Below are 17592 nucleotides of genomic sequence, written 5' to 3'. Positions count from 1 at the left end.
AACAATTCTACAAGGATGATGATATGTCCATTTTATAGATGAGTAAACTGAAATTTTGGAAAGATTAAGTCCCTTGTTCAAATCACAAAACTAAAAAGTGATAAAGCAGTAATTTAAATACCCATTGTCACCATTTTTCTTCCATTCTCTTTCCGGTGTTTGAATTATTTGGTAATTCAGTGTCCATGTCTATATGAGTCACTAAATAAATAGAAAAAATGGGCTAAATAAATTAAATATTGTTCTCTAAAAGATCAAGTAGTTGACTATTTCTTAGTCAACTTTTTATCTTATAATTAATTATTTCCTTTTTCCATCTTCTGGTTTTTGATAAAGCCATCACAATTTTTTTATCCAAAGACTCCAACAGATCTATCAACTTCCAAAATGTCAGATGAGCACATAAAATAATCTTTTTTTTTTTTTTCTTATTCCTGGAGGCTGCCTTCTCACAGCCTTCTGTTCTGCTCTAATTTCCAACTGCTTTATCTTTGCACATAGGTGCACAGGTGTCATCCTGAATTTTCTTTTGCCATTCTACTATATTGCATCCCAGAATTCCTGGATTCTATGACTTTTGTTTTTTCCTTTATTTTCTGGTCCTCTTTTTAATATTTTATTATGGAAAAAATTCAATATATACAGAAGTAGAATAGTATAATGAACTCCCCATGTGCTCTTCATCAGCTTGGGTATTTATCAGTTCATAGCCAGTCTTGCTTTAGCTATACAGGCATGCCTCATATTATTGTGCTTTGCTTTATTTTGCTTCACGGATAGTGCAGTTTTTACAAATTGAAGGTTTTTGACAACCCTGTGTCTAGAAAGTCTATCAGTGCCATTTTTTAAATAGCATTTTGCTCACATCTTGTGTCTGTGTCACATTTTCGTAATTCTCTTAATATTTCAAACTTTTTCATTATAATTATATTTGTTTATGGTGATCTATGATTAGGGATCTTTCACGTTACTATCGTAATTGTTTTGAGGCACCACAAACCACGCTCATATAAGATGGCAAGGGATTGATAAATGTTGTGTGTGTTCTGACTATTCCAATGACAAGCTGTTCCCGCATCTATCTCCCTCTCCTTGGGCCTCTCTACTCCCTGAGACACAATAATACTGAAATTAGGCCAATTAACAACCCTACCATGGCCTCTAAGTGTTCATGTGAAAGGAAGAGTTTCACGTCTCTCACTTTAAATCAAAAGCTAGAAATGATTAAGCTTAGTGAGGAAGCTATGTCAAAAGCTGAGAAAGGCTAAAAGCTGGGCCTCTTGCACCAAACAGTTGGCCAAGTTGTGAATGCAAAGGAAATATTCTTGAAAGACATTAAAAGTGTGACTCCACGAGACGCCTGGGTGGCTCAGTCGGTTAAGCGTCTGCCTTCGGCTCAGGTCATGATCCCAGGGTCCTGGGATCGAGTCCCGCATCAGGCTCCCCGCTCCGCGGGGAGCCTGCTTCTCCCTCTGCCTCTGTCTCTCTCTCTGTCTCCCATGAATAAATAAATAAAATCTTAAAAAAAAAAAGTGTGACTCCAGGGAACACACGAGTGATAAGAAATCAGAATAGCCTTATTACTTTTTTTTTAAGGTTTTATTTATTTTTTTGACAGAGAGATAGAGAGAACATGAGCAGGAAGGAGGGTCAGAGGGAGAGGGAGAAGCAGACTCCCTGCTGAGCAGATGGGGCTCCATCCCAGGACCCTGGGATCATGACCTGAGCCGAAGGCAGACACTTAACCAACTAAGCCACCCACACGCCCCACAACAGCCTTGTTACTGATGTGGAGAAGGTTTCAATGGTCTGGATGGAAGAGCAAGCCAGCCACAACATTCCCTTAACCAAAGCTTAATCCAGAGCAAGGCCCTAACTCTCTTCAATTCTGTGAAGGCTGAGAGGTGAGGAAGCCTCAGAAGAAAAGTCTGAAGCTAGCAGAGGCTGGTTCAAAAGCTGTCTTCAGAACATAAAAGTGCAAGGGGAGGTCACAAATGCTGATGTAGAAGCTGCAGCAAGTTCTCCAGAAAATCTAGCTAGGAACATTAATGAAGGGGCTACACTAAACAACAGCCTTGTTGTTTAGTGTAAACAACAGATTTTCAGTGTAAACGAAAGAGCCTTCTATTGAAAGAAGATGCCATCTAGGACTTCATAGCTAGAGAGAAGTCAATGACTGGCTTGAAAGCTTCAAAGGACAGGCTGAGTTTCTGGGTAGGGGCTAGTATGGCTGGTGGCTTTAAGTTGAATCCAGGGCTCATTTACATTCCAAAAATCCTACGGCCTTTAAGAATTATGCTCAATCTACTCTGCCTGCATTCTACAAATGGAACAAAAAAGCCTGGATGACAGCACATCTGATTACCACATGGTTAGCTTACTATTTTAAGCCCACTCTTGAGACCTACTGCTCAGAGAAAGAGATGCATCTCAAAATATCACTGCTCACTGACAATGCACCTGGCTCCCCAGGAGCTCTGATGGAAAGAAAGGGACAATGAGATGAATGTTGTTTTCTTGCCTGCTAACACAACATCCATCCTGCAGCCCATGGGTCAAGGAGTAATTTTGACATTGAAGTCTTATTATTTAAGAAACACATTTTGTAAGGGTATTGCTGTCATGGACAGTATTTCCTCTGATGGATCTGAGCAGTCAATTGAAAACCTTCTGGAGAGTATTCACCATTCGAGATGACATTAAGAACATTCATGATTCATGGGAAGAGTTTGCAATATCAGTATGAACAGGAATTTGTAAGAAATTGATTCCAATCCTTATGAATGTCTTTGAAGCGTTCAAGACTTCATTGGAAGAAGTAACCACAGATATGGTGGAAACAGCAAGAGAACTAGAATTAGAAGTGGAGCCAAAAGAGCAAGCGGGCTTTTTCCAGACGTTCCTCTCTCCTGGTTTCGTGGAGTTTCCTCACAGCATGGCCCCCAAATGCCAGTCTTCGCTCCCACCTCAAACGAAGAAACCAAGACTACCTCCTGCCCCCAAGCCGCAGGAGACGTCGACACCTCAGCACTTGCCTAAGGGAGAAAAAGAACAGCAAGAAGCAATTGAACATATTGATGAAGTACAAAATGAAATAGACAGACTTAATGAACAAGCCAGTGAGGAGATTTTGAAAGTAGAACAGAAATATAACAAACTCCACCAACCATTTTTTCAGAAGAGGTCAGAATTGATCACCAAAATCCCCAATTTTTGGGTAACAACATTTGTCAACCATCCACAAGTGTCTGCACTGCTTGGGGAGGAGGATGAAGAGGCGCTGCATTATTTGACAAGAGTGGAAGTGACAGAATTTGAAGATATTAAATCAGGTTACAGAATAGATTTTTATTTTGATGAAAACCCTTACTTCGAAAATAAAGTTCTCTCCAAAGAATTTCATCTGAATGAGAGTGGTGATCCATCTTCAAAGTCCACCCGAAATCAAATGGAAATCTGGAAAGGATTTGACGAAACGTTCAAGTCAAACACAGAATAAAGCCAGCAGGAAGAGACAGCATGAGGAACCAGAGAGTTTCTTCACCTGGTTTACTGACCATTCTGATGCAGGTGCAGATGAGTTAGGAGAGGTCATCAAAGATAATATTTGGCCAAATCCATTACAGTGCTACTTGGTTCCCGATATGGATGATGAAGAAGGGGAAGGAGAAGAAGAAGATGATGATGATGATGAAGAAGAAGAAGGATTGGAAGATATCGATGAAGAAGGAGATGAGGATGAAGGTGATGAAGATGATGATGAGGGGGAGGAAGGAGAGGAGGATGAAGGAGAAGATGACTAATGGAACACTGATGGATTCCAACCTTCCTTTTTTTAATTTTCTTCAGTCCCTGGGAGCAAGTTGCAGGGGTTTTTTTGTTTTTTTTTTTCTCCTCTTGTGCTCATTCGCCCTGTTTTTTGAAGTCTCTTTTCTCTCCCTTTATACCATGGTTCTCAACTTATTTTGGGGGGAAATACCTTGAGCAGAATACAGTGGGAAAAGAATCTCTACCCCTTTCTGTTCCAAATTCATTTTTATCCCTTCCTGTCTCAACAAAAACTTTATGGAATCAACACCACCGTGCTCTGTGGGAAAAAAGAAAAACCTTCTGCTCCCTTAGCTCTGCTGGAAGCTGGAGGGTGCTAGGCCCCTGTGTAGTAGTGCATAGAATTCTAGCTTTTTTCCTCCTTTCTCTGTATATTGGGCTCAGAGATTACACTGTGTCTCTATGTGAATATGGACAGTTAGCATTTACCAACATGTACCTGTCTACTTTCTCTTGTTTAAAAAAAAGAAAAAAAAACTTAAAAAAATGGGGTTATAGAAGGACAGCGAAGGGTGGGTTTGAGATGTTTGGGTGGGTTAAGTGGGCATTTTGACAACATGGCTTCTCCTTTGGCATGTTTAATTGTGATGTTTAACGGACATCCTTGCAGTTTAAGATGACACTTTTAAAATAAAACTCTCTCCTAATGATGACTTGAGCCCTGCCACTCGATGGGAGAATCAGCAGAACCTGTAGGATCTTATTTGGAATTGACATTCTCTATTGTAATTTTGTTCCTGTTTATTTTTAAATTTTCTTTTTGTTTCACTGGAAAGGAAAGATGATGCTCAGTTTTAAACGTTAAAAGTGTACAAGTTGCTTTGTTACAATAAAACTAAATGTGTACACACACACACACACACAAAAAGAAGTGGAGCCAGAAGATATGAATTGCTACAATCACATACAGTTTTAATGGATGAGGATTTTCTTCTTATGGATGAATGAAGAAAGTGATTTCTTGAGATGATATCTACTAGTGAAGATGCTGTGAAGATTGTTGAAATGACAACAAAAGATTTAGAATATTATGTAAATTTAGTTGCTAAAGCAGCAGCAGAGTTTGAAACGATTGACTCCAATTTTGAAAGAAGTTCTGTGGGTAAAATGCTATTAGACAGTGTCACATGCTACTGAGAAATCATTTGTGAAAGGAAGAGTGAATCAATGTGGCAAACTTTATTGTTGTCTTATTTTAAGAAATTGCCACAGCCACCAAGCCTTCAGCAACCACCATCCTGATCAGTCAGCAGCCATAATCACTGAAGGAAGATCCTCCACCAGCAAAAAGGTTATGACTTGCTGAAAACTCAGATGATGGTTAGCAATTTTTGGCAATAAAGTATTTTAAAATTAAACTATATATGTTGTTGTTTTTTAGATGCATTACTTTTGCACATTTAATAAACTAGGGAATACTGTTAACATAACTTTTACATGCACTAGAAAACTGAAAAATTTGTTTGACTCTCTTTATTGCAATTTCCCTTTATTTTGGTGGCCTGGAACCAGACCCTCAGGATCTGCAGATTATGCCTGTATTCCCATGTAACTTCACCACGTTATGTTGAAAGAAAGCCTACACATGCCCCCCCCCTTTTTTTAAGATTTTATTTATTTATTTGACAGAGAGAAAAACACAGCGAGAGAGGGAACACAAGCAGGGGGAGTAGGAGAGGGAGAAGCAGGCTTCCCACGGAGCAAGGAGCCTGATGTGGGGCTCGATCCCAGGACTCTGGGATCATGACCTGAGCCAAAGGCAGCCGCTTAATGACTGAGCCACCCAGGCGCCCCTACACATCTCCTTTTAGCTAAAAATATTTCACAGTGTGTCTGTAAAGAGTAAGGACTCCACAAAAATCAAGTAATTAGAATCCCATTATCATACATAAAAATTAAAATAAACAATAGTCAATCTTTAAAGTAAAAAAAAAATCCAATAAATGTTCAAATTTTCAGTTATCTTTTTGATATAATATCGCAGGTTTTTAAAATTCTTTCTCCCACAGTTTAAATCAGTACCGAAAGGCTCACACTTGACAAATGTTAGATATTTCCCTTAATCTCTAGTGAAGTCTCTCTTAATCTCTAGGGTTTCCCTCTTTTGTCTTATTTCTTTATTTTTAATCTGTTGAAGAAAATAATTTATTACTGTAATCTGGATTTTGCTGCTTCCATCCCCATGAAGTTTAACATGTTCCTCTGTTCTCTTATTTCTATAATAGTATTTAGACCTTGGGACTTCAGTTTTTTGACAATTCTTTTTTTTTTTTTTTTTTTAAGATTTTATTTATTTAGGGGCGCCTGGGTGGCTCAGTTGGTTGAGCGACTGCCTTCGGCTCAGGTCATGATCCTGGAGTCCTGGGATCGAGTCCCGCATCGGGCTCCCTGCTCGGCAGGGAGTCTGCTTCTCCCTCTGACCCTCCTCCCTCTCATGCTCTCTGTCTCTCATTCTCGCTCTCTCAAATAAATAAATAAATCTTAAAAAAAAAAAAAAAGAATAGTGCATAGAAAGTAAACTTTTTGAATTTTTATATGACTGCTTCTAGATAATCTCTAAATTGATAATTTTATATTTCTGTGTTGAAAATCATTTTTCCTTAGAGTTTTGAGGTTAGTTCTTCATTGCCTCTACTACCAAGGTTGCTATTAAGAATCACAACGCTTTTATGCCTGGGTGGCTCAGTCATGGTTTTAGCCTAGGTGGTTTTAGCTATAGAGGTTGTAAATGAGTATCAGTTGCTTAGGCAACCGCCCAATATTTAAAGCCAATCTGGGGCGCCTGGGTGGCTCAGTTGGTTAAGCATCTGACTCTTGATTTCGGCTCAGGTCATGATCTCAGGGTCCTGGGATTGAGCCCTGCGTCCAGTTTCCTGCTCATTAGACAGTCTGCTTGTCTTCCTCTCCCTCTACCTCTCCCCACCCACCCCAGGTGTTCTCTCTCTCTCTCAAATAAATGAATGGATCTTAAAAAAAAAAAAAAAGAATCACAACTCCATTCTCATTTTTGACCCTTTGCATGTCTCATATATATTTATATGTCTCCCCATTCTGGAAGCTTCTGAGCTTGTTCTTTATTTTGGTTAATCTTTAATTTTATAAAAATATGCCTTTGTTTAGTTTTTTTTTTATTCTATTGATAGACAGTAGGTATTCTCTTTCAACATGGTAATTTGAGTGCTTATGTCTGGAAATTACTCATTTTTAACTTTCTCCTTTCCTTCAGCGTATCTTTCTGGAACTTCTATTATTAATTGAATTTCTGATGTTTTTGTTTTACTTTTTGGGACATTTCTTCCTTAATCACCCAGGTCTTCTGTTGCATTTTTGTATTTAACTAAAGAAAATTGCTAAAATGTTATAGATTTTTAATCTTTTTTTTTTTTTTTTTTACTCTTTATACCTTTAGTCGCTTTTCTTTCTTTCATAGCCTCCTGTGTTTGGGGATGCTTATTGTTTTGGGATGCTTGTTGCTGCTCAGGTTTTTGTTATTATTTTGTTTTATTTTTTGTTCTTAATTTTCTTCTGTTTGCTGCATTGTATGTTTACTCTAAATTTCTTTTCATTTTGTTTTCATCTCTGTTGTTCATATTGGATACTTTTCTTCAATGCCTATTGATCTGTGAATGTCCATTCATATTTTAAGATTGAAAATATAAAAAGTTGATTAGGAAAGCTTTTTGACTAGAAAAGTATGGGCTTTTCCCTGGGAAATCCCTAAATGTTAATATATGGAGGTCTTTTTGTGACCTCTTAAAATTTTTTTAAAAATTTTTTATTTAGGAGGGTGGGAGGGATGGGGTGGCTGGGTGATGGACAATGGGGAGGGTAAGTACTATGGTGAGCGCTGTGAATTGTGTAAGACTGATGAATCACAGACCTGTACCCTTGAAACAAATACATTTATGTTAATAAAAAAATTTAAAAATATATTACAAAATCTTAAAAAAATAAAAATTAAAAAAAATTATTTAAATTCAATTTAGTTAATATATAGGGTATTATTAGTTTCATGGGTAGAATTTAGTGATTCATCAGTTGCATAAAACACCCAGTGCTCATTACATTAAGTGCCCTCCTTAATGCCCATCACCCAACTATCCCATACCCTTCTCTACCCCCTCTCCAGCAACCCTCAGTTTGTTTCCTAGAGTTAAGAGTCTCCTATGGTTTGCCTCCCTCTCTGTTTTTATCTTATTTTATGTTTCCTTCCCTTCCCCTATGCTCATATGTTTTGTTTCTTAAATTACACATATGAGTGAAATCATATGGTATTTGTCTTTCTCTGACTGACTTATTTTGCTTAGCATAATACCCTCTAGTTCCATCCACATCATTGTGAATGGCAAGATTTCATTTTTTTTTGATGGTTGAGTAATATTCCATTGTATATATATGTGTGTATATATATATATACCACATCTTCTTCACCCATTCATCTGTCGATGGCCATCTAGGTTCTTTCCATGTTTTGGCTATTGTGGACATTGCTGCTATAAACATGTGGTGCATGTGCCCCTTTGAATCACTATTTTTGTATCCTTTGATAAATACCTAGTAGTGCAATTGCTGGGTCATAGGGTAGTTCTGTTTTTAACTTTTTGAGGACCCTCCATACTGTTTTCCAGAGTGGCTGCACCAGTTTGCATTCCCACCAACAGTGTTAAGAGTTTCCGCTTTCTCTGCATCCTCACCAACATCTGTTGTTTCCTGTGTTGTTAATTTTAGCCATCCTGACCGGTGTGGAGGCAGTATCTCATTGTGGTTTTGATTTGTATTTCCCTGATGCTGAGTGATGTTGAGCATTTTTTCATGTGTCTATTAGCCATTTGTATGTCTTCTTTGTGACCTTTTAAAATTTTTGAGAGAAAAAGGTATCCTCCATTCTTGTGCTGTATGTGGATGTTTAAACATAGCTACCATCTTTGTGGCATAAACAAAGGAAGCAGAATAATGTTGTCAATTCTCAGTATGTAGACTTTTCTCAATCTGTCTTGGTTCCATATGGCACCATTCCGCACCCCCCCCCCAAAGACTATTCTTAGTCTTTTAGGTTTGAACACTAGTTCATTTTCTTTATAGAATAAAACCATGGTCTTGTGGAGGTGGGATAGTAACATGATGACATCAGAATGGCTAGAGAATCTGGGCATTTAAGCATTCCTTATACAAACTTTAAACCAGTGTCCCTGGTTTTAGCTACCATGTCATACTTCAACCTTCTAAGGTACCTGATGCTTTTAGTTTCTGAGACAGTCCAGGAGTTTGTGGACAGTCCTCTTTTAGTTGTTAGTATTTAGCTTTCTTGGTTTTGTTAGCTTCTTCAGTTGTTTTTTTTATTTTGTTTTTTGCTTCTAGAATATGTTCATATTGTTGCCTGTTGTGGTTTTTGGTGTTTCTGTTCTTGTTTTTGTTTTCCATTATCTTTGTCCTGGTCAGTTAACACATTCATATTGCTTTGTATTCATTTTGATTGAGGATAAATGTATTTGTTTACTCACATGGTTTTTTTTAAGATTTTATTTAAATTCAAGTTAGTTAACATATAGTGTATTATTAGTTTCAGGGGTAGAATTTAGTGATTCATAAGTTGTACGTAACACCCAGTGCTCGTTATATCAAGTGCCCTCCTTAATGCCCATCACCCAGTTATCCCATCCACCCCACCTACTTTCCCTCTAGCAACCCTTTGTTTGTTCCTTATAGTTAAGAGTTTTAACCAGAATATCGCCTCTACATACCTTCTCTTTACTATAATTTTTTGAAATTGCTTACCCACTATTTCTTCTCTCGTTCTCTTTGGTCTTATTATTTAATAGCTTTTATATTCATTTCTTCTCATGTTGGAAGGTTTTCCATAGAAATAATTGATAAATATGATTAATTTTGTATGCTTAATTTTATGTCCCTCTGCAAACTCCAGTTATTGCTTTAGTTTTTGCTTCCTCAGATATTTCTTTTCTCAAGAACTCTGGGGTGTATTCATTAGTCACCTCATCCATTTGTTCATTAATTCATAAACTACTTATTATATGTCAGGCATCATACTAGGTGCCAGGAATACAAAGACATGGTCTTTGCCATTAAGCTTACACTTAGGATATTCGCAATTCTAACTCAGGTTTTCATAAGAGCTGCAAAGTCACAATATAACTTTGAGATATTTCATGAAGTAATATGTTTTTTTTTTTAAAGATTTTATTTATTTATTTGAGACAGAGAGAATGAGAGACAGAGAGCATGAGAGGGAGGAGGGTCAGAGGGAGAAGCAGACTCCCTGCCGAGCAGGGAGTCCGATGCGGGACTCGATCCCAGGACTCCAGGATCATGACCTGAGCCGAAGGCAGTCGCTTAACCAACTGAGCCACCCAGGCGCCCAAGTAATATGTTTTGATAGATCTGAATGAATTTTTAACTTGCTTCCAAATGTATCTAAATAGCTAGAAAAATAGTTCTTGGATTCATGTTTACTTATCTCTGTAATTGAGATACAGGTAATGCTTTGTTTACGTGAATAGTTTGCTTCAGTTAAATCAGCTTCTTTTGGTCCTGATCACTATCTGATAGTTCAAATACATCTTAATATTTGCTTTGCTAAAGAAACATAAAGCATTATTTCCATCTATATGAATATTCAGCTCTGGGCCTCTAACCCCTTTGTCATTAATTTTCTTTCCTGGTCCTCTTTGGTCTTGCCAGAAATTCCAGTTTTATCCTCAATGCTCAAGAACAGCCAGGTAAGAGATGCATAGGGCAAGGTATAGGGAAGGGGTGTGGAGATTTCATGCCCTCTCTAGTCACTCCACTCTCCCCCACATCTCCCATATGTTCACCAATTAGGAAACTCTATGGTCAACTGATTTTTTAGAAAGATGCAAGGCAGTTCTATGTGGAAAGGTGTCTTTTCACCAAATGTTCCTGGAATAATTAGATATCCATAAGCAGAAACAAAGAGACAGAGAGAGAGAGAAGAAAAGCAGAAACAGCAGCTCAATTCATATCTCACACCATATGTAAAATTTAACTGAAATGTGTATTCCGTTGCTTTGGGATGGAATGTTCTGAATATGTCTGTGAAGTCCATTTGGTCCAGTGTGTCATTTAAGAGGGGAGGGGGGTGGGAGGATGGGTTAGCCTGGTGATGGGTATTGAGGAGGGCACATTCTGCATGGAGCACTGGGTGTTATGCACAAACAATGAATCATGGAACACTACATCTAAAACTAATGATGTAATGTATGGGGATTAACATAAGAATAAAAATTTTAAAAAAAAAAGAAAATTCCAGCTCAAAAAAAAAAAAAATTTAACTGAAATGAATGATAGAGGATGCTGGGAAGATGCCAGAGTAGGAATCATCAGGAATCTGTCTTCCCATCAGTTTTTTTTTTTAAGATTTTATTTATTTATTTGACAGAGAGAGACACAGCGAGAGAGGGAACACAAGCAGGGGGAGTGGGAAAGGGAGAAGCAGGCTTCCCGTGGAGCAGGGAGCCCGATGTGGGGCTCGATCCCAGAACCCTGGGATAATGACCTGAGCTGAAGGCACTTAATGACTGAGCCACCCAGGCACCCCCTGTCTTCCCATCTAGACAGCAGTTAACACTCAGAATCTTTGATATCACAATTTTGGAACTCTGGAGTATATTGAAGATTTGCAACTTCCAGGGGAAGGCCTGGACAGTAAATTGTGGTTAATTTCAGTTAATTCCAGCTCTTACCAAAGTAATAGTTACCATCCTCCACCTACAGCTTCATGACAGACAGCTTCATTGACCTTCCTAGAGCAAGTTGCACACAACTTGTGGGAGCCAGGATGGGCAAAAATGACCACATTCTCCAAATATCAAAGATCTCTTCTCTGATAACTGATTGCTGCTTCTCATCATAAAGGTGCAGATGAAGTGGGAGCATCCATTGTTGTTGCACCTGTCCCCATTGCAATCCCTCCCCCCCCAACTTTTGGCTAAAGTGACTTCTAGAGGATTTAAGGGGCTGGTGCTATTCCCCAGTTTTTCTTTTTTTTTCTCCTTTTGGGAACCAGTCATTAAAGATTAAAACATCCATATACAACTGCATATATGGGTTAAATTTGTAAGTGACTGTGCACACCCAGGGAAAGGAACAGGGTCAGAAGAGAACGGAGAGGACCTCAAGTTTATACCTCAGGCTTATCCTTGGCTTACAAAAGTTAAAAAAATAAATGAATAATTAATCAAAAGGAATAACAACAACAAAACCACAGTAGAACAAAGAGGAGGGGGAGAATTTGATTTATATAGTTACCACATTATTAGATCTGAACATTTAGTTTTCAACAAAAAAATCTTAATGGATATAAAGCAACAGTAAAGTATGACCCATTGAAAGGACAAAAATAAGTCAACAGAAACAGTCCCTGAAAAAGACCTAATGACACATCTAGACAAAGAGTAAAACAACTTCCATAAAGATACTCAAAGAACTAAAGAAGATGTGGAAAAAGTCAAGAAAATGATATTTGAACAAAAAATAAAGATGTAGAAAACCTAAAAAAAGAAACCAAAAAGAAATTCTGGAGCTGAAAAGTGTAGGAACTGAAATGAAAACTTAATTGAGGGTTTCAGAGACAGATCTGAGCAGGCAGAAGTTAAGAATCAAAGACCTTGAAGATAGGGCAACAGAAATTTTTGAGTCTGAGGAACAGAAAGAAAAAAGTATGAAGAAAAGTGAACAAAAAAAAAAAAGAAAAGAAAAGTGAACAGAACCTAAGGGACCTGAACCATCAAATAGATAAACATGTACATTGTAGAAGTCCCAGAAGAGAGAAAGAAAGGGGCTGAGAGAATATTTGAAGAAAGAAGGTGACTGAAGACATTCTAAATTTGATGAGACATGATTATATACATCTAAAAGCTTAATGAACTCTAAGATGAACTCATAGAGACCAACATGGAAATAAAGTATAATCAAACATTCTAAAGACAAAGAAAATCTTGAAAGCAGCAAGTGATAAACAACTCCTCCCATATAAGAGATCCTCAAAAAGATTTTCAGCAGATATCTTATCAGAAACTTTGGAGGGCAGAAGTCAGTGGGCTGAATTACCATATGATCCAGCAATTTTACTTCTGGGATATATTCCAAAGAATTGAAAGCAGGGTCTTGATGAGATTATTTTTACACCTGATTCATAACAGCATTATTCACAGTAGTGAAAATGTGGAATCAACCCCTGTGTCCTTTAATGGATGACTAGATAAGCAAAATGTGTATAGTATTCAACCTTAAGAAGAAAGGATATTCTGACATATGTTGCAACATGGATGAACCTTGAGGACATTATGCTGAATGTAATAAGCCAGTCTCCAAAAGACAAATACCGTATGATTCCTCTTATATGGGGTACTTAGAGTAGTCAAATCATAGGGAGGTAAAGTAGAATGGAGATTGCCAGGGCCTGAAAGTATTGGTGAATGAGGAGTTACTGTTTAATGGATACAGAGTTTCAGTTTTATGAGATAAAAAGAGTTATGGAGATTAATGGTGATAGGGTTATACACTTTTATGAGTTATTTGATGCTGCTGAACTGTACAATTAGAAATGATTAAGATGACGAATTTTATGTTATGTGTAATTAAAATTAATTAAAAATGAATTCTAAACTTAAAATTACTCAAAGGAAATAAAGGAGAAAATCTTTGTGACCTTAGGTTATGCAAGTATTTTTTATTATATAGGATATAAAAAACATGAGCTATAAAAGACAAACGATGAATTTTACTTCTTTAAAATTGAAAAAATCTTTTCTAAAAACACTATTAAGAGAATGAATGGACAAGCCACAGGCTAAGAAAAATATTTGTAAAGCACATATTTGATAAACAATCTATGTTTATATATATACACATTTTAAAATATACAAAAGGATTTATAAGAGTATATTAAATCTCTCAAAACTCAATAATAAAACAAAAAATGTTAAATCATTAGGTTAGGGACTTCATGTAAGAAGATATAGGGAATTCATATGAGCACTTCAAAAGATGCTCAACATTATTAGATATTAGACAGTTGGTAGTTGAAACTACAGTGAGATACCAGTCCACATGCATTAGAATAGGTAATATTTTACACACTGATAATACCAAATGATGGCAACAATGCTGAACAATGGAACTTAACGTATATTGCTGGTGGGAATGCAAAATGGTATAGGAACTTTGGAAAACATCATGCCAATTTCTTATGAACTTAAACATACCCCTACCGTATAACTCAAGGATCCCAATTAGGGTGTTTAGTCAAGATAAATGAAAACATATGTTCACCCAAAAATCTGTATGCAAAATGTTCACAGCAGTTTTTTATAGTCACCTAAAACTTGAAACAATCCAGATGTCTTCAACTGGTGAATATATAAACAAGTTATGATATATCCATACAGTGGAATATATTACACATCAGAAAAGAAATTAACTACAAATACATACAACAACATAGATGAATTTCAAATGCATATGGTAAGTGAAAGAAATCAGATTTAAAAGGCTACACACCATATGATTGTATTTATATACCATTCTGGAACGTGCAAAACTTTAGGGGCAGAAACAGATTAGTTTTTCCCAGGAGGTAGGGGTTAAAGAAAAGGATTTCTATTAAGGGACATAAAGGAACTTACATTAAAAAAAAAAAATCAGAGGGTAATTTCCAAATTCCACTGTTAATTCTGTATGTGTGCTTTTATGTGTTCATGTGTCTGAGTGTGTGTTTCTAGGAACACAGATAGATAAGCATGTGTGTTCTTGGCCATAAACTTACTATTTCACCATCATGAGCTAGTAATTTGTGCCTATTGAGAAATGCCTTTTTTAAATTTATATATTATCAGAAAGAAAAATAAGTTTGTATTTATTCTTACTTAGAAAAGGAAAAATGAAATTTTACTCTGTAAATCTGAGTAAGAAAATGGCTATGTTAATCTCAAAGTAGTTTTTAAGATTCATGTTTCATAACTTGTATAGAGACATTAGAAATTTTGTTGTTGTTAATTTTAGGTTGTTAGGAATTGAGTTTCCTTTATGTTTAATTACACCTTAAACCATTCTGCTGCTATTTTGTCCTTTAAAAAATATTTTTTTTATTATTTACTTATACCTTTCCTCTTTCATCTATATACCCTACCTCTTTGCTATTGCACTTATAAACTTGTATAATTTTCTTTCTTTGCCCTAAAACTAATGAACCTTACAGAATCCCCCATTTATATAAGCCCATTTCAAGGCTCTAGCAAGGGCTTTGGCAACTTACACCGGGTCTTGTGTCCCTGTCATATTTATAGAAGTAGGCTATTTTAATATTAATAGATTGAAAGATCTCTTTCTAGTTCAATTTTGGGGGGTGTGTGTGTATAATGTAATATCTATATATTATATGGGTATTTATATTGTGTCCTGGTATTGGAGTATCAGCAAGCATTTTGGGGATCAGGGTAAGAGGAAAGTATATTGAAGGTACATTTAGTTTGAGTTTAGTGGGCTATATTTTTGTAGTTCTCAGTAATTTCCATGTATAGTTAGGTTTTTGATAGTCAACTCAATGAGGGAATGGCTTCCAGGAATACTCCTAGAGCAGAGATGGCAGAGGTACTGCTTTGTGAACTTGTCCTTGGTACCTGGTGCTGGAAGGATATGAATCATGGAGAAGCAAAATTGAAATGTACAGGGCCAGAGGATTAATCTGTGAATAATTCTTCGAATTCGTAGAGCTGATTATGGCAGAAACTTGATAGAAGATTTTTCACATTTGACAATTCAAAAGTAATTTTATACAACATGCTGATAATAAGTTACAAGCCTGAAAGAGACTTCTGAAAAGTAAGAATGATAAAAAACAGAATTTGGTCATCCGTGCTTGGTTTGAGTCTGAATTATCCTATTTCTTTGTAAAAAATAATATAAAGTTGTCCCGTGAAGAGGCAATCAAAGTATAAGCAGTAGAAAATGTAGAAAAGGCATTATAAATATGTGTCCAGTGGTTAATTAATAAAAATGTGTTATTTTCCTGGATTTGGAGACATGTGGAAATATTTTAAAAAGGTAGAATTGGTATATAACATTAGGTAAGTTTCAAGTGTACAGCATTATATTAGACATCTTTATACAGGGATCACCACAAAAAGTCTTGCTACCATCCATCACCATACAATTGATCCCCTTCACCCATTTTTCCACCTGCCATGGCCCTTCCCTGTGTGACTTATTTCACTTAGCATAATACCCTGAAAATCAATCCATGTTGTCACAAATGGCAAGGTTTCATTATTTTTTGTCGCTGAGTAGTATACCATTGTGTGTGTTTGTGTGTGTGTACCACATCTTTATCCATTCTTCCATCAGTGGACATAGCCATTTCTTGGCTATTTTAAATAATGCTGCAGTTAACATAGAAGTGTATATATCTTTTTGAATCAGCATTTTAGTATTCTTTACAAAAATACCCAGAAGTAGAATAGCTAGATAATATGGTGGTTCTAGTCTTAATTTTTTGAGGAATCTCCATACTGTATCCTGTAGTAGCTACACCAATATACATTCCCACAAACAGAGTGTGAGGGTTCTCTTTTCTCTACATTCTCTTTAACACTTCCTATTTCTGGTCTTTGTGATAATAGCCATACCAAAGGTATGAGATGCTATCTCATTGTGGTTTTGATTTGCATTTCCCTAATAATTAGTGATGGTGAACATCATTTCATGTGCCTTTTGGCCATCTGTATGTCTTCTTTGGAAAAATGTCTGCTTAGATCCTCTGCCCATTTTTAAACCAGGTTGTTTTGTTGTTGTTAGGTTATATGAGTTCTTTATGTATTTTGGATATTAATCCCATATTGGAAATATGATTTGCAAAATTCTTCTCCTATTCTCTCCAACCCATGCTTGGTTCTTATGAATAGTTGCCTAATAGTCCATATTTGGTACAACCTGCATTTTATTCAATCATTTGTCTGAAATAGAAGACCTTCCTGTTTCATACATTTTGGAAATTGAGAGTTAGGAAAGAAAAGTGCAAGACCTGACCTCAAGTCAGGAATGCTTCCTAGTCTTGGAATCTCCTGGCTTTTGTACACATTCCCCTCCAAAACACACACACAAATGAACTCAGGCATAGCAAAATAATCCCAAGTTCCATATTAAATATGATTTTCATATTATTATATCAAAGATGGGTTTTATTCAAGCAGGACTTTGGGTTCTGACTGCCAAGCTTTTATCCTAGTACTGCTGTTACGATCTTTGAGAGCTTGGACAAATTCTTCAACCTTTCCATACTGTTTCCTTGTTCATAAAATAGAGATGATACTGGTACTTTACCTATCTTACAGAGTTGTGAGGGTTTAATGAGTGGAAAGTACAGGGAGTTTCCATATACCCGCTGTCCTCACAAATGTAAAACCTCTCTCACTATGAAATTCTGCACCACAGTGGTACATTTGTTATAGTCAGTGAACATTCATTGACACATCATTATTACCTTGTGTCCATAGTTTACATTTCAGTTCACTCTTGGTATTGCACATTCTATGGGTTTTGACAAAGGTATATTGTCATTTATGTTACAGTGTTTATGGCCTTTAGCATTTCCCTTTTATCTACTATTGTAGTAGCATATGGAATAGTTTAACTGCCTTAAAATTTTTCTATGCTTTGCCTATTCATCCCTCCTTCCTCTGTAACTTCTGGCAACCATTTATCTTTTTATTTCCATAGTTTTGCCTTTTT

General features: G+C 36.5%; 1 protein-coding gene and 1 pseudogene across 5 annotated transcripts in view; both read left to right on the top strand.

Moving 5' to 3' along the window:
- ZRANB3 (zinc finger RANBP2-type containing 3) overlaps nt 1–17592 on the top strand; it is a 307849-nt gene that overhangs the window by 178050 nt on the left and 112207 nt on the right. The gene's annotated exons all lie outside the window — the stretch shown is intronic.
- On the top strand, nt 2765–4668 carry LOC123839464 (protein SET-like; annotated as a pseudogene). The gene has a single exon (XR_010410122.1). The product of XR_010410122.1 is annotated as a protein SET-like (transcript).

Source organism: Mirounga angustirostris, unplaced genomic scaffold (assembly GCF_029215605.1).
Source record: "Mirounga angustirostris isolate CCGP_5_RB_7025 unplaced genomic scaffold, mMirAng1.0.hap1 SCAF_3, whole genome shotgun sequence".
In the NCBI taxonomy this organism is placed as follows: domain Eukaryota; kingdom Metazoa; phylum Chordata; class Mammalia; order Carnivora; family Phocidae; genus Mirounga; species Mirounga angustirostris.
The sequence above is the reverse complement of the archived record's forward strand: the minus strand, read 5'-3'. Positions and strand labels throughout refer to the sequence as shown.